This window comes from Papio anubis, chromosome X, assembly GCF_008728515.1.
Source record: "Papio anubis isolate 15944 chromosome X, Panubis1.0, whole genome shotgun sequence".
NCBI lineage: Eukaryota > Metazoa > Chordata > Mammalia > Primates > Cercopithecidae > Papio > Papio anubis.
The window spans coordinates 59,330,135-59,348,794 of record NC_044996.1 but is presented as its reverse complement, the minus strand read 5'-3'; the positions used below and the strand labels follow the sequence as shown (position 1 = coordinate 59,348,794).

Genomic DNA, 18,660 nt, shown 5'->3' with positions numbered 1-18,660 from the left:
TTTTTTTGTGTGCGTGTGTGAAAATGCCATACTGTATTCAATAGCAGGTGAACCATTTTGCATTCTCATTAACAGAGTACAGATGTTCCAGTTTCTTCACATTCACATCAAAACTTGATGTTTTAGTTTTTTGATGATGGCAATCCTAATAGATATGAAGTGATATCTCATTGTGGTTTTCATTTGTATTTCTTTTATGATTAGCAACTTTCAGCATTTTTCCACTTCTGTTGGCCATTTGTGTGTCTTCTATAGAGAAATCTCTACAGCCCATTTTAAAATTAATTTTTCCTTATGCTATTGAGTTTGAGGGGTTACTTATTTATTTGGGGAATGAACTCATCAGATTGATGGTTAGCAATTATTCTTTCCCATTCTGTATGTTGCTTTTTTACTGTATTGATTGTCCTCTTTGCTATGCAGAAAATTTTTAATTTGATGCATTAATTTGATGTAGTCGAACTCATCTATTTTTTCTTTTGTTGTCTGTGTTCTGAGGTCATATTGATGAAATCATTGTCCATGTCAAGAAGCTTTTTTCCTATGTTTCCTTTTAGTAGTTTTATGGGTTCCAGATGCATTTAAATCTTTAATCCATTTTGAGTTTATTTATTTATTTTATTTTATTTGTGTATTTATTTATTGAGATGGAGTCTTGCTCTGTCACCCAGGCAGGAATGCAGTGGCACGATCTCGGCTCACTGCAAACCCTGGTTCACTGCAAGTTCCGCCTCTCGGGTTCACGCCATTCTCCTGCCTCAGCCTCCCGAGTAGCTGGGACCACAGGTGCCCATCACCACGCCTGGCTAATTTTTTTCTATTTTTTTAGTAGAGACGGGGTTTCACCGTGTTAGCCAGGATGGTCTCGATCTCCTGAGCTCATGATCTGCCCCCCTTGGCCTCCCAAAGTGCTGAGATTACAGGAGTAATTGAGTTTATTTTTATATATGATGTGAAATAAAAGTCTAATTTTATTCTTATGCATTTGGATATCTAGTCTTCCCAATACCATTTGTTGAAGACAGTATTATTTCTCAATTTTATATGCTTGGCACTCAGTCAGTGATTTTTTGACCCTACATGGGTGAATTAATTTCAGGGCTCTGTATTATGTTCGACTGGTCTATATGTCTGTCTTTTGTCAGTACCATAGTGGTTTTTTCCCCATTTTAAAACTTTTTAAAATGGTAGATGTATATAATTATGGGTACACGAGATGTTCTGATGCAGGCATACAATGCATAATAATCACGTCATGGAAAATGTGGTATCCATCCCCTCAAACATGTATCCTCTATTTTATAAACAATCCAATTATTTTAAAATGTACAATTTATTATTGACAAAAGTCACCCTATTAGATCTTATTCATTCATTTCATCTATTTTTTTGTTTTGTTGTTGTTGTTGTACCCATTAACCATCCCTACCTTTCACCCACCCCCAACTACCTTTCCCAGCCTCTGGTGACCATCCTTCTACTGTCTGTCTCCATGGGTTCAATTGTTTTAATTTTTAGATCCCACAAATAAGTGAGAACTTGAAATGTTTATCTTAATTGTGGTAGCTTTTTAATATATTTTGAAATCAGAGTGTGATGTTTCCATTTTTGTTCTTTTTTTTTTTTTCAAGAGTATTTAGGGTATGTGGGGTCCTTTGTGGTTCTATAAGAATTTTAGAATTGTTTTTCATATTTCTGTAAAAAAATGACTTTGGGATTTTGATAGGGATGACATTGAATCTGTAGATTGCTTTGGTTATTTGGACATTTTAACAATATTAAGCCTCACGATGTCTTTCCATTTGTTTATCTCTTTTTGAATTTCTTTTAATGACGTTTTATAGCTTTCAGTGTACAAGTCTTTCACTTTCTTTAAGTTTATGTCTAAGTATTTTATTCTTTTTGATGCTATTGTAAGTTATTTTATTTCCTTTCAGATAGTTCAGTATTCACATTTAGAAACACAAATGATACTTTATGTCAATTTCGTATCCTGAGATTTTACTGACTTATAAGTTTTAACATGCTTTTTGGAGGATATTTATGATCTTCTATATATAATATCAGGTCATCGGCAAACAGAGACCATTCTACATCTTTCTTTCCAAACCGGGTGCCTTCCATTTATTTTTCTTACCTAATTACTCAGAATAGGACTCCTAGTGCTATGTTGAGCAAAACTGGTGAGAGTGGGCATCCTAGCTTCATTCCTGATGTTAGCAGAAAAGCTTTCAGCTTTTCACTTTTAAGTATGATGTTAGATGTGGGATTTTCATATATGGCCATTATTATGTTAAAGGGTGTATTAGGTTATTTTTGTATTTCTAGAAAGAAATACCTGATACTGGGTAATTTATTTAAAAATATGTTTAATTGGCTCACAGTTCTCCAGGCTGTACAAGCAATGCACTGGCATCTGCTTGGTTTCCAGGGAGTTTTTACTCACGGCAGAAGGCAAAGCAGGAGCAGGCACAACACATAGCAAGAGCAGGAGAGAGAGAGAGTGACGGAGAAGATGCCGCACACTTTTAAACAGCCAGATCTTGGGAGAACTCACTCACTTTCACGAGGACAGCACCAAGGGGATGGCACTAAATCATTCATGAGAAATTCACTCCCACGATCCAATCACATCCCACCAGTCTCCACCTCCAACACTGCAGATTACAATTTAACGTGAGATTTAGATGGGACAACATCCAAACTACAACAAGAGAGTTTCTCTCTATTATTACTTTATAAAGAGTTTTTGTCAAGAAAAAGTGTTAAATTTCATCAGATACTTTCTGCATCTATTGAGATGAATACATATTTTTAACTTTAATTTTGTTAACGTGCTTCATCACATTAATTGGCTTGCATATGTTGAACCAATATTACATCCCAGAAACAAATCTCACTTAGTAATGATGTATGATGCTTTTAATGTGCTGTTGAATTCAGTTTCTAATTTTTTGTTGAGGATTTGTACCTCCATGCTTATCAAGGTAATTGGCTTGTAGTTTTATTTGCTTCTGTTGTCCAGCTTTGACATCAGAGTGGTAGCTGCCCTCAGAAAATGGGTTTGGAAGTGTTCCCTCCCCTTAAATTTTTGGGAAGAGTTTGAGAAAGATTGGCATTAATTCTTATTTAAATGTTTCGTAGAATTTTCCAGTAGTCATCACTTGGGTTTTTCTTTGTTTGGAGGTCTTTGATTACTGATTCAAACTTCTTACTAGTTATACATCTGTTCAGTTTCTGTTTCTTCATTGTTCAGTCTGTGTAGCTTGTATGTTTCTAGGACTATATCCGTTTCTCTAGGTTATCTGTTTCATTGGTATTTAGTTGTTCATAGTAGCCTTTTAGGATCCTTTGCATTTTTGTAGTATCAGTTATAATGTCTCCTCTTTCATTTCTAATTTTACTTAAGATAATTTTCTTTTTTATCTTAGTCTAAGAGTTTGTTAATATTATTTATATTTTCAAAACTACCTCTTAGATTCATTGACTTTTTAATTGTTTTTCTATTATCTAATTAGTTTATTTTTGCTACTATTTTTATTTTTTTTTTTCTGCTGTGACTTTGGGTTTTGTTTTTTCTTCATTTTCTAGTTACTTTAGTTAAAAGTCAGATTGTTTCGGATCCCTTCTCTTTTATAATGTAGGTATTTATCTCTACAAACTTTTCTCTAAAAATTGTGTTTTCTGCATCCTGTAAGTTTTGGTATGTTGGGTTTTCATTTACTTGTGCCTCCATATATTTTCTAATTTCCATTTTTATTTATACTTTGACCTATTCGTTTTTCAGTAATGTGTTGTTTTATTTCAGAATATTTTGAATTATCTAGTTTTTCTTCTAGTGATTTCTAGTTTCATTTAACTGTGGTCAAAAGAAATACTTGGGGACGGACTGACTGACGGTAGGGATGGGAGGTGAGCAAGATGGCGCAGACGCAGGGCACCCGGAGGAAAGTCTGTTACTACTACTACGGGGATGTTGGAAATTACTACTACGGAGAAGGCCACCCAATGAAGCCTCACCAAATCCGCATCACTCATAATTTGCTGCTCAACTATGGTCTCTAGCGAAAAATGGAAATCTATCGCCCTCACAAAGCCAATGCTGAGGAGATGACCAAGTACCATAGTGACGACTACATTAAATTCTTGCGCTCCATCCGTCCAGATAACATGTCAGAGTACAGCAAGCAGATGCAGAGATTCAACCTTGGTGAGGACTGTCCAGTATTCGACGGCCTGTTTGAGTTCTGTCAGTTGTCTACTGGTGGTTCTGTGGCAAGTGCTGTGAAACTTAATAAGCAGCAGACGGACATGGCTGTGAATTGGGCTGAGGGCCTGCACCATGCAAAGAAGTCTGAGGCATCTGGCTTCTGTTACGTCAATAATACCGTCTTGGCCATTCTGGAACTGCTAAAGCATCACCAGAGGGTGCTGTATATTGACATTGATGTTCACCATAGCGACGGCACGGAACAGACCTTCTATACCACAGACCGGGTCATGACTGTGTCCTTTCATAAGTATGGAGAGTACTTCCCAGGAACTGGGGACCTGCGGGATATCGGGGCTGGCAAAGGCAAGTATTATGCTGTTAACTACCCGCTCCAAGACGGGATTGATGACAAGTCCTATGAGGCCATTTTCAAGCCATTCATGTCCAAAGTAATGGAGATGTTCCAGCCTAGCTCAGTGGTCTTACAGTGTGGCTCAGACTCCCTGTCTGGGGATGGGTTAGGTTGCTTCAATCTAACCATCAAAGGGCACGCCAAGTGTGTGGAATTTGTCAAGAGCTTTAACCTGCCTATGCTGATGCTGGGAGGTGGTGGTTACACCATTTGTAATGTTGCCCGGTGCTGGACATACAAGACAGCTGTGGCCCTGGATACGGAGATCCCTAATGAGCTTCCATACAACGACTACTTTGAATACTTTGGACCAGATTTAAAGCTCCACATCAGTCCTTCCAATATGACTAACCAGAACACGAATGAGTACCTGGAGAAGATCAAACAGCGACTGTTTGAGAACCTTAGAATGCTGCCGCATGCACCTAGGGTCCAAATGCAGGCAATTCCTGAGGACGCCATCCCTGAGGAGAGTGGCGATGAGGACGAAGAAGACCCTGATAAGCGCATCTGGATCTGCTCCTCCAACAAACGAATTGCCTGTGAGGAAGTTCTCCAATTCTGAAGAGAAGGAAGAGGGGGACCGCAAGAACTCTTCCAACTTCAAAAAAGCCGAGAGTCAAAACAGAGGATGAAAAAGAGAAATACCCAGAGGAGAAGAAAAGTCACAGAAGAGGAGAAAACCAAGGAGGAAAAGCCAGAAGCCAAAGGGGTCAAGGAGGAGGTCAAGTTGGCCTGAACAGACCTCTCCAGCTCTGGCTTCCTGCTGAGTCCCTCACCTTTCTCCCCCAACCCCTCAGATTTTGTATTTTCTATTTCTGTGTATTTATATAAAAATTATTAAATATAAATATCCCCAGGGACAGAAACCAAGGCCCTGAGCCCAGGGCAGCTGTGCTGGGTGAACTCTTCCAGGGGCCACGTTGCCACCCATTATTCCCCAGTTCTTAACTTTGAACCATAAAGGGTGCCAGGTCTGGGTGAAAGGGATGCTTTTATGCAACCGTAAGACAAAATCCTGAAATGTGAAATGCCTGCTTAGTAGCTTTGGAAAGGTGCCCTTATTGAATATTCTAGAAGGGGTGGCTGGGTCTTCAAGGATCTCCTGTTCTTTTCAGGCTCCTAAGGTAACATCAGCCATTTTTAGATTGGTTCTGTCTTCATACCTTCCCACTGGCCTCAAGTGAGCCAAGAAACACTGCCTGCCCCCTGTCTTCTCCTAATTCTGCAGGTGCAGGTTGCTAGTCTAGTTTCCTTTTTGTGATACTATTTTCATTTTTATGAGCCTCTTTGTAATAAAATGGTACATTTCTATATCAAAAAAAAGAAAAGAAAAACTTGGTATGATTTTAATCTTCTCATGTTTGTTAAGACCTGTTTTGTGACCTAATATTTGATATAGCCTGGAGAATGTTACATGTGCACTTGATCAGAATGTATTTTCTGTTCCTTGTGGGATGCACGTGTTTTATATGTCTATAGGTCCATTTGGTCTGTAGTGTTCTTTTAAGCCCACTGTTTCTTTGTCAATTATCTGTTTTCTGGTTCTACCTATTATTAAAAGAAGGCTATGACAGTCTCTTACTATTATTGTATTGCTGTGTATTTTTTATTTCAGTTCTGTCATTGTTGGTTATATGTATTGAGGTGCTCTGATGTTGGGAGCACAAATATTTATAATTTTTATATCTTCCTGGTGGATTGGCCTTTTCTTCATTATATAATGTTATTTCTGTCTCTTGTAACAATTTTTAACTTAAAGTCTGTTGTTTCTAACATAAGTATAGCCAACCCTGCTTTCTTTCAGTTACCTTTTTAAGGGAATATCTTTTTCCATTCATTTACTTTCAGCCTAAGTGTGTCCTTAAATATAAACTGAGTCTCTTGTAAGCAGCATGCAGTTGAATCTTTAATTAAATCATTCTTCTACTTTACATCTGTCAATTGGGTTCTTTAATTCATTGGCATTTTAAGGAAATATTGATAGGGAAGAATTTATCATCGCCACATTTGTTTTTGTTTGTCTTGTAGCTATTTTGTCCATTTTTCCCCTCTTCCTGTTTTTCTTTGTGTTTCATTGTTTTAGGTTTGTATTGACAAGTTTGTTTTTGCTCTTGTTTGTGTATATTCTATAGGACATACAAGTAATAATAATATGTATCCATTACACATTATTACTACATATATCTATTAGAAACATGTTATTAACTCTCATAATGTGTGTGTTGGTCCATTTGATAGTGTTTTCTTTGTGGTTATCATGGGGCTTATAAAAATATCTTATAATATTCTATTTTATGCTGATAACAACTTAATTATAATTATGTACAAAACTATGCAGCTTTACTTATCCCCCCATACATACTTTGTTATTGAATTCATAACTTATATGTTTACATTTGGTATCTATTAACATATTTTTAGTTATGGCTCTTATTTAATAATTTGGTCTTGTAACTTATACTAGAATTAACAGTGATTTACTAACCACAGTTATGACAATACAGTATTCAATATTTAGCTGTATATTAACTTTGCCAATGAACTTTACACTTTCTTACGCTATTATGCTTCTGCTTGGGACCATTTTGTTTCAAGATGAGGAACTCTTTTTAGTTTTTCTCACAAGGCATATCTAGGGGTGACAAACTTGCTACAAACTTAGTTTGTGTAGGAAAGTCTCTATATTTTCAAAGGAAAGTTTTTCTGGGCATAGTGTTATTGATTCACAGTGGTTTTCTTTAGGACTTGAATATGATATACCACTTCTGAAGCCTGTGTGTTTCTGCTGAGAAATCCACTGATAGTCTTCTGAAGTTTCCCTTGTATGCGACGAGTAGCTTTTCTCTTGCTGCTTTCATACTTCTCTGCTTGTCTTTGGATTTTGGTAAATTAATTAAAATATGTCTCAGATTACATTTCTTTGCCTTCATTTTATTTGGGATTCCTTAGGCTTCCTGTGTCTTGATGTCCCTTTCCCTTTCCATATTTGGAAAATTTTTAGCCATTCTTTGAAGACTTTCTCTGGTTCTTTCTCGCTCTCTTCTCTTTCTTTAATTCTCATAATGTGTGTGTTGGTCCATTCGATAGTGTCCTACAAGTTCCTTAAGCTTTATTCACTCCTTTTCTTTCTTCTTTTTGTTCCTCTGACTGAATAAATTTCAATGATCTGTCTTCAAGTTTGTTGATCTAATTTTTTTTGTCTGCTGTTGAACCCAGCCAGTGAGTTTTCAGTTCATTTATTAAATTTTTTAGTTCCAAGATTTCTGTTTGGTAGTTCTTAATATTTTCTGTCTCTTTGTTTCATTTCTTACTTTCTTCATGCATTGTTCTCCTGACTTCAGTAAGCATATTTATGGCAGTTATTTTGAATTATCTGTCAGGTATACTGTACATCTACATTTCTTTAGAGTCAGTTTCTGGAGATTTTTCTTGTTACTTTGTTTGGAACATATTTCTTTTTGTTAATTTTCTTTGACTCTCTGAGTTGATATCTGTGCATTTGGACAAGAAAACCACCTTTCTGTGTTTTTACCTGTTTGCATCATATAGGAGAAGACACTCTCCAATCAGCCTGGCTAGGAATTTAAAGGCCTCTTAAACCCTGTTGCTAGTTCAACCTGCTTTTTTGTTCTTGAGTGCCCTCTGGCATCTAGAGTATACTAGATCCCATTAGTGCTCTGAAGGTAAACTGAGGCCAGTTCCTCAGGAAGTCCCCAGAAATCTGAATCATTAGATGCTCTGTCCAACTCTTTCCTTTTTTCAGGGATAAGTTGGTAAGTGGGGTTGTTAACCTGTTAACTCTGTGCTGAACTTGGGGAGGAAGAGCTGTGGTCACTAGTTATGTGCTAGATCTAACCATCGTCTTTGTTCTCACAGTCCTTGCGTGGCTACAGTGTGCTGGGTCCTGTTAGTATTCTAAGACAAGCAAGACAGAGCCAGTCATTTGAGCACCTCCCACAAATATTGGACATTTGTTGCATGTTCAACTCAATCCCTCATCTTGGAGAATCTGGGAGCTGGGATTTATTTCCTCCTTGCTTTGTGCTCAGCTGAAGTGATGAGCTGGGGTGAGTGCCCACCCATTTATTCAAACCACCACATTTTTCTCTGTAGCCCCCAGGGGACCAGCATATAACAGCCCCTACAGCTCTCTGAGATAGGTGAGATAGAAACCAGTTCCTTAGGGAACACCCAAAAACTGGGGATATTAAATGTGCCATCCAACTCTTTATCTCCTCAAGGAGGATTTGGGAGCTGGAGTTTATCATTTGTTTTTGTTCTAGGTTGAACCAGGGCAAGGAGCTGTGGTGTGTCTTCACCCTAGTTTAAACTGCTGCTTTATTCTCTGTAGCTCCCAGATACCTACTACATACCTGCTGAGTATCCCTTAATCAAAATTCTTGAAGCTAGAAGTGTTTCGGGTCTTATTTTTTTTTTTTTTTCAAATTTTGGAATGTTTGCATTATACTTACCTGTTCAGCATCCCTAATTGAAAAATCTGAAATCTGAAATGCTTCCAATAAATATTTCCTTTGAATGCCTTCTTGATGCTGAAAAAGTTTTGGGTTTTGTAACATTTCTGATTCTGGATTTTTGGATTAGGAATACTCAGCTTTTTTTAGTAGTCCCCATCAATTTTCTTAGACAACATGATAGAAGGCAGTCCCTTGGTTAGCATCCAAAAAAGTTTGAACATTAGATCTATGGACCAAGTCCTTTGAAGAAACTAAGAGCTGGGAGTTTCACCTTAATTATATGGCACTGTGCCAGGGGTGAAGATTATGGGAAGAGGATATCACTGCTTCTCTTATTGATTGTACTATGGCTGGTCTTGTAAACTAGCACAGGATGTAAGAGCTTCTCAACTAATTTTTGGGTTTCTCACAAAGAAATGGACCTGTGAGTCACTCTTGTATTAGGGATCTTGGGAAGAAGGAATGTCCAGGGCTTCTGATTCTGCCATCTTGCTAATGTCCTTAAACACATTCTTTTAAAGTGCAAATTTTTCTTTATGTCAATTACACCTCAATAAACTTGATCTTTTCAAAAAACTTTCATGGGTAAGTTATAGTCAAGGAACAGGTAGAAGATGAAGCTTGGAAGATTGAGAAAGTACGGTAATACGGATGGGAGAAGCAATATGGAAACCAATGGAGAAATCTTAACATTCTAGGTGGAACTAAATAACTAACGCCTCCTGCAAATCACTCTTTAAGTTTAGTAAACAGAAAGTCACTTATGGCTTTGGCAAAGAGGGCTTGAAGCACAGCAATGGGAATGAAAGCCTGAGGTAAGTACATGGTAAAAGTGTGCAATCTATTATATAAAGATATTTTAGTTAAAAGAAAGAAGAGAAAGAAGGGGATAGCTAGATAGGAAAACATGGTCAAAGGAGGATTTTTATAATAAAGCTGGTAAGAGAAGAGGTCTACAGATCCAATAATCTAAAGAAATGCATTACGTAATGAAGTTCTTGAGGTGGCAAAATACTGTGGATCAAGAGTACACATGGAAGGGAGAAGTACACTTTGATAAGAGGAAAGATGCTATTATGTGTTGAACTGTACCCCCAACCAACAAATTTATATGTTGATGTCCTAATTCCTAGTACCTCATAATGTGACTTTATCTGTATATAGGGTTTTTACAGAAGTATTCAAGTTAAAATGGGGTAATTACAGTGGGCTCTAATTTGGTATGACTGGTGTCTTACTAAAGAAGGAACTTCAGACACATAGACATGCAGAGAAGAAAAATGATGTCAAGAGACACAGGGAGAAGATCACTATCTACAAACCAAGGAGAGAAGCCTAAAACAGGTCCTTCCCTTAGAGTCCTTAGAAGGAAACAACCTTGCTAACACCTTGATTTTTGACATCTAGCCTCCAGAACTTTGAGACGATGAGTTTTTACTGTTTAAGCCACCTAGTTTGCAGTTATTTAAGACAGCTCTAGAAAAGTAATAGAGACAGCTTCTTCACTGAAACTGGAGTGATAGAGAGCAAAATGAGAGAAGATACAATACAATTTTCAGTGGCAGGGAGGAATATGGAAGAGTTCATAGCTATTATGCTTTTTTTGTGGAATAAGATGCAAAATAGTCTATTAAAAAGAAGGTGTAGAGGGCTAGACAAAAATGGTGATGATTTGAACTAGCTGTTCTAAAGAACAAAATAGAAAGCTGACTAGTGATATATAAAAGTTATTATTGGGCAGTATTGTGAGTACGGTCAGCATGTGCAGCCACGGATTTTTAGTGATGCCTATGTGCATAGTTGTGTTCTTCTCCAACCGTGCTCATAAACTTGGTGGTAAACTGTTTGAGGGTTTGGGGGCATGGTTTGGAAAGGCAATGTAAAGAAAATGGAACATGGAAAAAGTAATGTTAATGAGAAATGTGATATAGTCTGGATAGCAAAGGAACTAAAAACTGAAAGTAGCTGATATGTTGAAAGAAAATGGAGATGTCAAAGAGCTAAAGTTCTTAATGAGGTAAGAAAGTGAGTGAACTGCTCAGAATATCAGGTTTGGATTATACCTTAAGATGTCAAAGTTGGAGCAGTTCTGGGCATAGATGAGTGCCTGAGATATGAAAGTTGTGATTGAAGCGAAGACATTATGATGAAGTTAAGATGGTAGATGAGTTATTCACATGGGCTTTGAAGTTACCAGTGATAGCTTTGGTATGTAGGATTAAAAGAAAGACTGATCGAGGTGCCAACATTTTCATAAGTGGCTTAAAGATTAGTGAATGTGGATTTTGAGGAAGGGCAAAAGATGATAGTAGGTAATATAGCTAGATGCTACCAGCCTCAAAGAAGACAGAAATTTCAACCACAAGTAGAAAAACAATTATATTATCTCTTATGTTTTTTATTGCAATAAAGGTGCATTATGTCATATATATGTAGATGTAGATGTAGATATCAGTATTAAATATATATGTAATTCCATGAAATAAAATTTAATGCCTGGCAAAGTTAACAACATGAAAAGAAATACAGATGGTTCCCCACTTACAATGGTTATAAATAAGATTTTTTTTTATTTTACAATGGTCCTAAAGTCATATGCATTTAGTGAAAACCATACTTCAAATTTTGAATTTTGATCTTTTTCCAGGCTTGTGATATACCATATGATATAAAGTATCACTTTCGGAATGCTGGACAGTGGCAGCAAGCTACATCTCACAATCAGTCATGCTAATGTAAGTGCTCTGAGCACTTTTAAGGTAGGATAGGCTAAGCTATGATATTTGGTAGGTGTATTAAAATGACACATACCTTGACACCCACTTCAAGGTGTGCTATGGTTTCGACATGAGTTGGACATATAATATGCTCACTCATACTAAGCAGCAAAGGGATTTCTCTAGATAGTCAACCTATGGTAAGGAAGTGACCATGATCAGAGAACACAGTGTAATTATGTACCTGATTCTAAACTCAAGACTTAGGATTCTTTACTGCAGCAACTGTCCCCACACGTCTTGTTCACAGGATACATTCTCAGGCTCTGACACTTTCTACTTTTCTGTTACCCACAAAATATTATCATGAAACCAGCACTGTCCAATAAAACATTTTTCAATTATGGCAACTTTCTGTGTTTTCACTGTTTAATGTGGTAGTTACTGATAAATTTAAATTTGAATTTAAATAACCATATGTTGCTAGTGGTTATAATATTGGAGAACACAGCTTTAGATCTTGTTAGATGACATAAAAAACATAACTCATCCTAACAAGCTATTGATCCCGTCTATGATGTCCTTTCAAGATGACTGTCTTTTAACTAGGCAACATCGTAGGTACAAGGCTTTAACAAAAGAGAATTATTCTATAACAATGGTAGGAATTTCAACAAATTGACACAGCAGAAATCTTGGAGATAAAGATTTTTCATGGAAATCAGAAAATTCCACTACATACGTAACAGTTCCTTATGCTTGCATGTAAAATAAACTTGATAGACTAGGTTGCTTTTTAGAGCCTCAGTTCATTGAGAAGTCAGAGGTCTTACCTCCCTAAGGTATAAAAACAACATATTTACATTTGCTTCACAAGCTGGAACTCTGCTCCTGGCCATTACACTCACATTTTTAAAATGTGTATGTGCTCTGTTATCTCCAGTTGGGAGTATTAATAAATAATAATCGTCAGAGAAAGGTTAACTTAGGGAGGAAGAGCCCCAGTACTCCAATTGGTCATTTAAAACAATTTTCTTTATTGACATCTCAACTTACTTTCTTTCTCCATTAGCTTCACCACCTCTTTTGCAGTACTGTTTACTTTCTAAAACTAATGATTATTGAGAACAGGTGTGCAAGATTCTTGTCCTTATTAGAATCATATATACCGAAGTACCAGAGTATCTGATGTTGAAAATAATTTCCTCCAACACCTTTGGAATGATGTCTCTGAAACTCAACTCATTTACTTAACTATGGATTGCTGCCTTGTCTCCTGCTATTCTCCAATACGACTTCCTGCAGTTATGCTGTTTAATTATGTGCCTAAGAAACACGCCCTGTACATTTCTTGCTTTTCTTTTTTCTGCCTCTCTCTGAGTATTAGTTTTGTTACTTTAAAATTAGATGAATAATGTTTAAATCCCTGCAGCTTTGTATTTGCATTTTGTATGGAAAAACAACTGACATCTGGCACATGGTAAATATAAAAACAGTGTTTAAGTGTTAGTTATTTTCTCTTTTTCCTTTTTTTATCCTTCTTAAAAACCTCCATAATAATGTTTGCCGTTTATATTATATTGTATTTTAAGGGATTTTTTGTGCATATATTTTACATAGCCTCACCAACATTGTAATCTTCTTAAAAACAAGGTAGGAGAGAAAAGTCAGCTTATATTTCTTTGTAAATATAATAGTATCTGTTACATAGTAGGCGCTTAAAAAGCAAAATTTTGTCAATAGATTTGTAGAGATATATAGGGATATGCTAGCACAACATACAACAGTCACATATGCTTAAATGTAACATGACTATGAACAAATTCCTTAACATCTCTGAATCTCCATCTCCTCATACATAAGATGAAGATGATAACAATATGTACTTATAAAGGTTATTGTCAGATAAAGGATAAAACTTAACAGGAGCAGGAATTACGAAGGCTCAAATTCATACCAGATCTACGCTTATGTGTATGCAGTTTGAGAGAGATTTTGACAAACCAAAGATTGTCCAAAATGGAGTGACTAAGGAGGTGAGATATTTAGAGAAGACAAAACACAGAAACAAGAATATAACATTAATTTTTAAATGTATAAGTAATTGCTTGTGGAAGCAGAAACATTTAACTCTTACTCTAAAAAGCAAAAATAGGACTATTGGGAGAGTTATAATAATAAGGGCTTCAAATCACTCCAATTTGATTTTCCTATATTATGTAGTAGAAGTAGCATGAAAAAAGGAAATTAACACACAAATTTTAGTCCCAACTTTCCAACCATGCAGCTGTGTGATCTTGGACAATTCATTTTATCTTTCTCAGCTTCAGTTTCAAATATTCAAAATAAGTTTATTTTGCTTTACTAAAAGTTATGAAATTTGAACATCCTAGGGTCTTGATTTACACAAGAGAAAAAATGTGCCTTCCTGTAAAAGTCAAACTTGAGAGATTTATGTTTTCTAAGAAATCCATGTGAGGCAATTAGATTTTCAAGATTTATGACGATTGTGGACTCAATTGAATTTGTACTAAATTATAACTCTAGAAAAATTACTGTGTTTTCTGATTTATTGTTTCTCTAATAAATATTTAATGCATAGCTTAATGGTTCATAGTAAGTAAAATATTCAGTGGTGTGATTCTTCAATAATGTATTAAACAATAGTTAAGGAAAATGCCTGGAAAATATTCAATGTATACGTAACTCTATCCTGTAAAAGTTGTATTATTTAATAGACTAGAGGCCTCTAAACAACTTTTAGAACAAATGGATTGTGTTTATTTTCCTGATGAGAAATAAAGATGACAAAAATAGAAAATTACTTCTGAGAATTTTAGTTATACAAAGAAAAAAATGATTACAATGGGTGTAGTTTATTAAAAGTCTGATATATCAAATTTAAATTGCTGCATGTTGTATCCGGGCGTGATGGCTCACGCCTGTAATCCCAGTACTTTGGGAAGTCAAGGTGGGAGGATCACTTGAGGACAGGAATTCAAGACTAGCCTGGCCAACATGGCGAAACCTGTTCTCTACTAAAAATAAAAAAATTAGCCAGGCAGGGTGGTGCATGCCTGTATTCCCAGATACCTAGTAGACTGAGGCACAAGAGTTGTTTGAACCCAGGAGGCAGAGGTTGCAGTGAGCCGAGATCATGACACTGCAGTCCAGCTTGGGAGAGATAGACTCTGTCTCAATAAATAAATAAATAAGTAAATAAATAAATAAATAAAGCTGAATGTTGTAAAAAGGAAAAAAGTAGCTTCAAATTTCATCACTTTCTTAATAAACATAAATGTACATAGCTCCTAGAATATCAATAGCCCAAAGCTACCAAACCACCAAATGAAATATTAAAATTTCATTGTATACTCTATTTAGCAATAGATTTACTATGGCAATCTATCACTGAAGAAAATATAAAACTAAACTTGTAAGAAGTGTTTATAAAACTTAAATTGTTGAATCTAATTTTAAGATTGTATGAGAGCTCAAAGCAATTCATGGTGTCTTTATAAGTCAGGAGAACCATCCTCAAGATGAAACAAAAGTAGAATAACATCATTAAAACAAATGTGACAATATATAATTTTCTACTTGCAAATTTGCTTATCTCATTATAGTTTTACTTTTATAGAGACATATATGTATTTTTCTCTACATAATGAAAGCTCTATGCAATACTGTAAAGAGAAAATTATTATTAAGAAAAGACAATGTTCAAGGTTACACAGTTTAATCAATAACTATTGAAGATATGCAATGGGTTAGGCCTTCTGGAAAGTACAAAGCAATTAGAAGGTATTGTCTTTGCTTTTAAAAAACTGATAATTTAATTCATGGAGCAGGTCAAAAACACTTAAAATAAAATATGTAATGCAAGATTATAAGGGATCAAGGACTTAAATCATGTAATAAAGGCTAGGTGTTACAGAAGTTTGGAAAAGGAACACTGAGTTACTCAAAGGAAACTCCACAGAGGAAAAGGGTGTTGCTACGGTCTGAATGCTGGTGTCTCCCTCAAATCCATGTGTTGGAATCTAATACCCAATATGGAAGAATTAATAGATGGAGACTTTGATAAATGATTGAGTCATAAGGGCTCCATTGTCATGAATGCGATTAATGCCCTTATAAAAAAGGCTCAAGCATGCCCTCTTGTCACTCCTGTCATGTGGAGACACAGCTAGAAGGCATCCTCCATAAAAGAGAGACCAAGTCCTAACCAGACACCAAATTTGTTAATGCCTTGATATTTGACTTTCCAGCCTCAAGAACTATGAGCAATAAATTTCCGTTGTTTACAAATTACCAAGTTTATGGTATTTTATTAGAGCAGAATGGACTAAGGCAGTTGTTAGCTGGTGCTTTTAAAAATGGGCAGATTTGTAGTGTTGAGAAGAAGATGTATGACCAATCTTGCTGAAGCAAATGACGTTAGAAAATACAATGAAAATAGGAATAAGTGAATTATTTTAAGGAAAAAGTGACTCTGGCTTTTCCCTTTCTAGACAAAGGCATTCTATGCCAAGACATTGAGTTAAAGAAGACCTTTACTTGCTATTCTTTAGTAAAGCCTTGTGCACACTTTGGATGTTGGTATCATAAAATCTTCTGGAAAGTGAAACTTGGATTCCAAAAAGAGAAAAGAAAAAACCTTTAGAATCGGCAAAGGCACTGTGCAGGTCATTTAGTTGGCAATTTGAAAATAAGAGTATGAGTACAAAATGTAATTTTATTCCTCCGCTCCATTAATGAGAAAGCACCTCACTAGTTAGGGTTCTAATATAATTTTTTAAAAAATGACTTAATGGGTAGAGTGTACATTATTCAGATGACGGATATACTAAAAGCCAAGACTTCACCGTTATACTATATATACCTGTAATAAAATTGCACCTGCACCCCTTAAATTTATACAAACAAAAAATACCAGTCTATTTGTATAGGGATGGGTAATGATAGCTAATATTTAAAGATTGCACATTATGTGCTGAGTTCTGCTCTTCTAAGTATGATTTGTAGATTATCTCATTTAATGCACACAGTCTTACAAGTAGATAGTATTATTAAGTATATTGTGCAATAGTAGAAACAGATTGAGACTGCTTTTCCTTCAGTGACAGAAAATCTTTCCTTGTTATAATTTGAACTTGCTGCAATATAATTTCTACCAGCATTAGACTCGGCATATTTACATGAAGTCCATAGGTAGAATGCAAAGGATCATTGTGTTCTTCCTTCTTCACTTCTAGAAGACATGTCTTGTAAGTGAGCATGTTCCTCACCAAATGATTGCTCAGTTTTCCTTGGGGATAGCTTGAACTTTACATTGATGACAGACATTATATGTAAAGTACCTAAATATTATGGAAGGATAGTTGAGAACTTTTCCAGTATTATGTTTCCCTTTTTGTTTCTAAGCATTTAATCTATAAGAAATCAGCTATATACATATTTAAGAGCTGAATCACAGCTTTATTAACAATACATTATATTGTCTATTATTTCCTGGAAGTAAGAATAATATAACCAAGATGTTTTCAAAAAATTTATTAGATTCATGGAGTTATTTTTAGACTAAGCAGGCTCTCCGTGGGACAGTGTATGTACAATTTTATAAATTAATAAAGAATAAACTATAAAACAAAATGTAATGTTATTTGTTATTATCTTCTTGAAAGTCAAAAGTCCCTTCTCTGAATATGTATCAAAATTGAATTTCACCAAGGTAAGTTGTTAGTTTAACATTATAGAAATATCAAGAAAGCATGTGCTATCTTCAAGCATACTATCTTTCCACAAATACATTTATCTGGATATTTCTATGGAATCAGATGCAAAGCAGACTGTAAATACACATTCAGGTATATTGCCTACATGATATCCAATTGCTGTAAGCATCTAATTATTTCTTATCTAGATGTTTGTTGTTACTTACACAAATTTCAAATGTTCTTTTAAAATGGGGAAAGAAACTAAATTTGTCTATGTCCATTCAGTACCATCTAATTGTCAACTCTTTGACAACTTCATTGAAGACAGCAGAGTAGAATCACAAGAAACCTTCTGTCTATGGCTTATTTTGAAATACTTATGAAAGACAGCAGAAACAAACAGAAATCCTGAACAGACCAACATTGAGTAATGAAATTGAATCTGTAATTTAGAAATTTCCCAAGGGGTCGCAGGGGAAAGTCCAGTACCCGACAGACTCACAGTTGAATTCTACCAGACATACAAAGAAGAACTGGTGCCAATCCTACTGTAACTGTTCCAAAAAATCAAGGAGGAAGGAATCCTCCCTAACTCATTCTATGAAGCTTGTAACAATCTAATACCAAAGCCAGGCAAGAATACAACAACAAAACTACAGACCAATATCCCTGAAGAACATAGATACAAAAATTCTCAACAAAATACTAGCAAACTGAATTGAATAGCACATCAAAAAGATAATACACCACAAGCAAGTGGAACTTACATCAGGGATGCAAGGATGGCTCAGCATATGCAAATCAATAAATGTGATTCACCACATAAAGAGAATTAAAAACAAAACCATACGAATATCTCAATAGATGCAGAAAAGCATTTGATAAAACTTAGCATCACTTCATAATAAAAACCCTAAACAAACTAGGCATAGAAGTAACACAAAACAAACAAACCCATAGCCAACATCATACTGAACCTGGAAAAGTTGAAAGCATTCCCCTAAACAACTGGATTAAGACGAAACAAAGATGTCCACTCTTAGCACTCCTATTCAACATAGTAACGGAAATCCTAGACAGATCAATGAGGAAAGAGAAAGAAATAAAAGGCATCTAAATT

The 18,660-nt window shown here is 35.6% G+C and overlaps 1 pseudogene across 1 annotated transcript; it reads left to right on the top strand.

Moving 5' to 3' along the window:
- Positions 1–3,837: 3,837 nt before the first annotated feature.
- Positions 3,838–5,442, top strand: LOC101015717 (annotated as a pseudogene). Its single transcript, XR_163388.5, has one exon. The product of XR_163388.5 is annotated as a histone deacetylase 1 pseudogene (transcript).
- Positions 5,443–18,660: the final 13,218 nt, after the last annotated feature.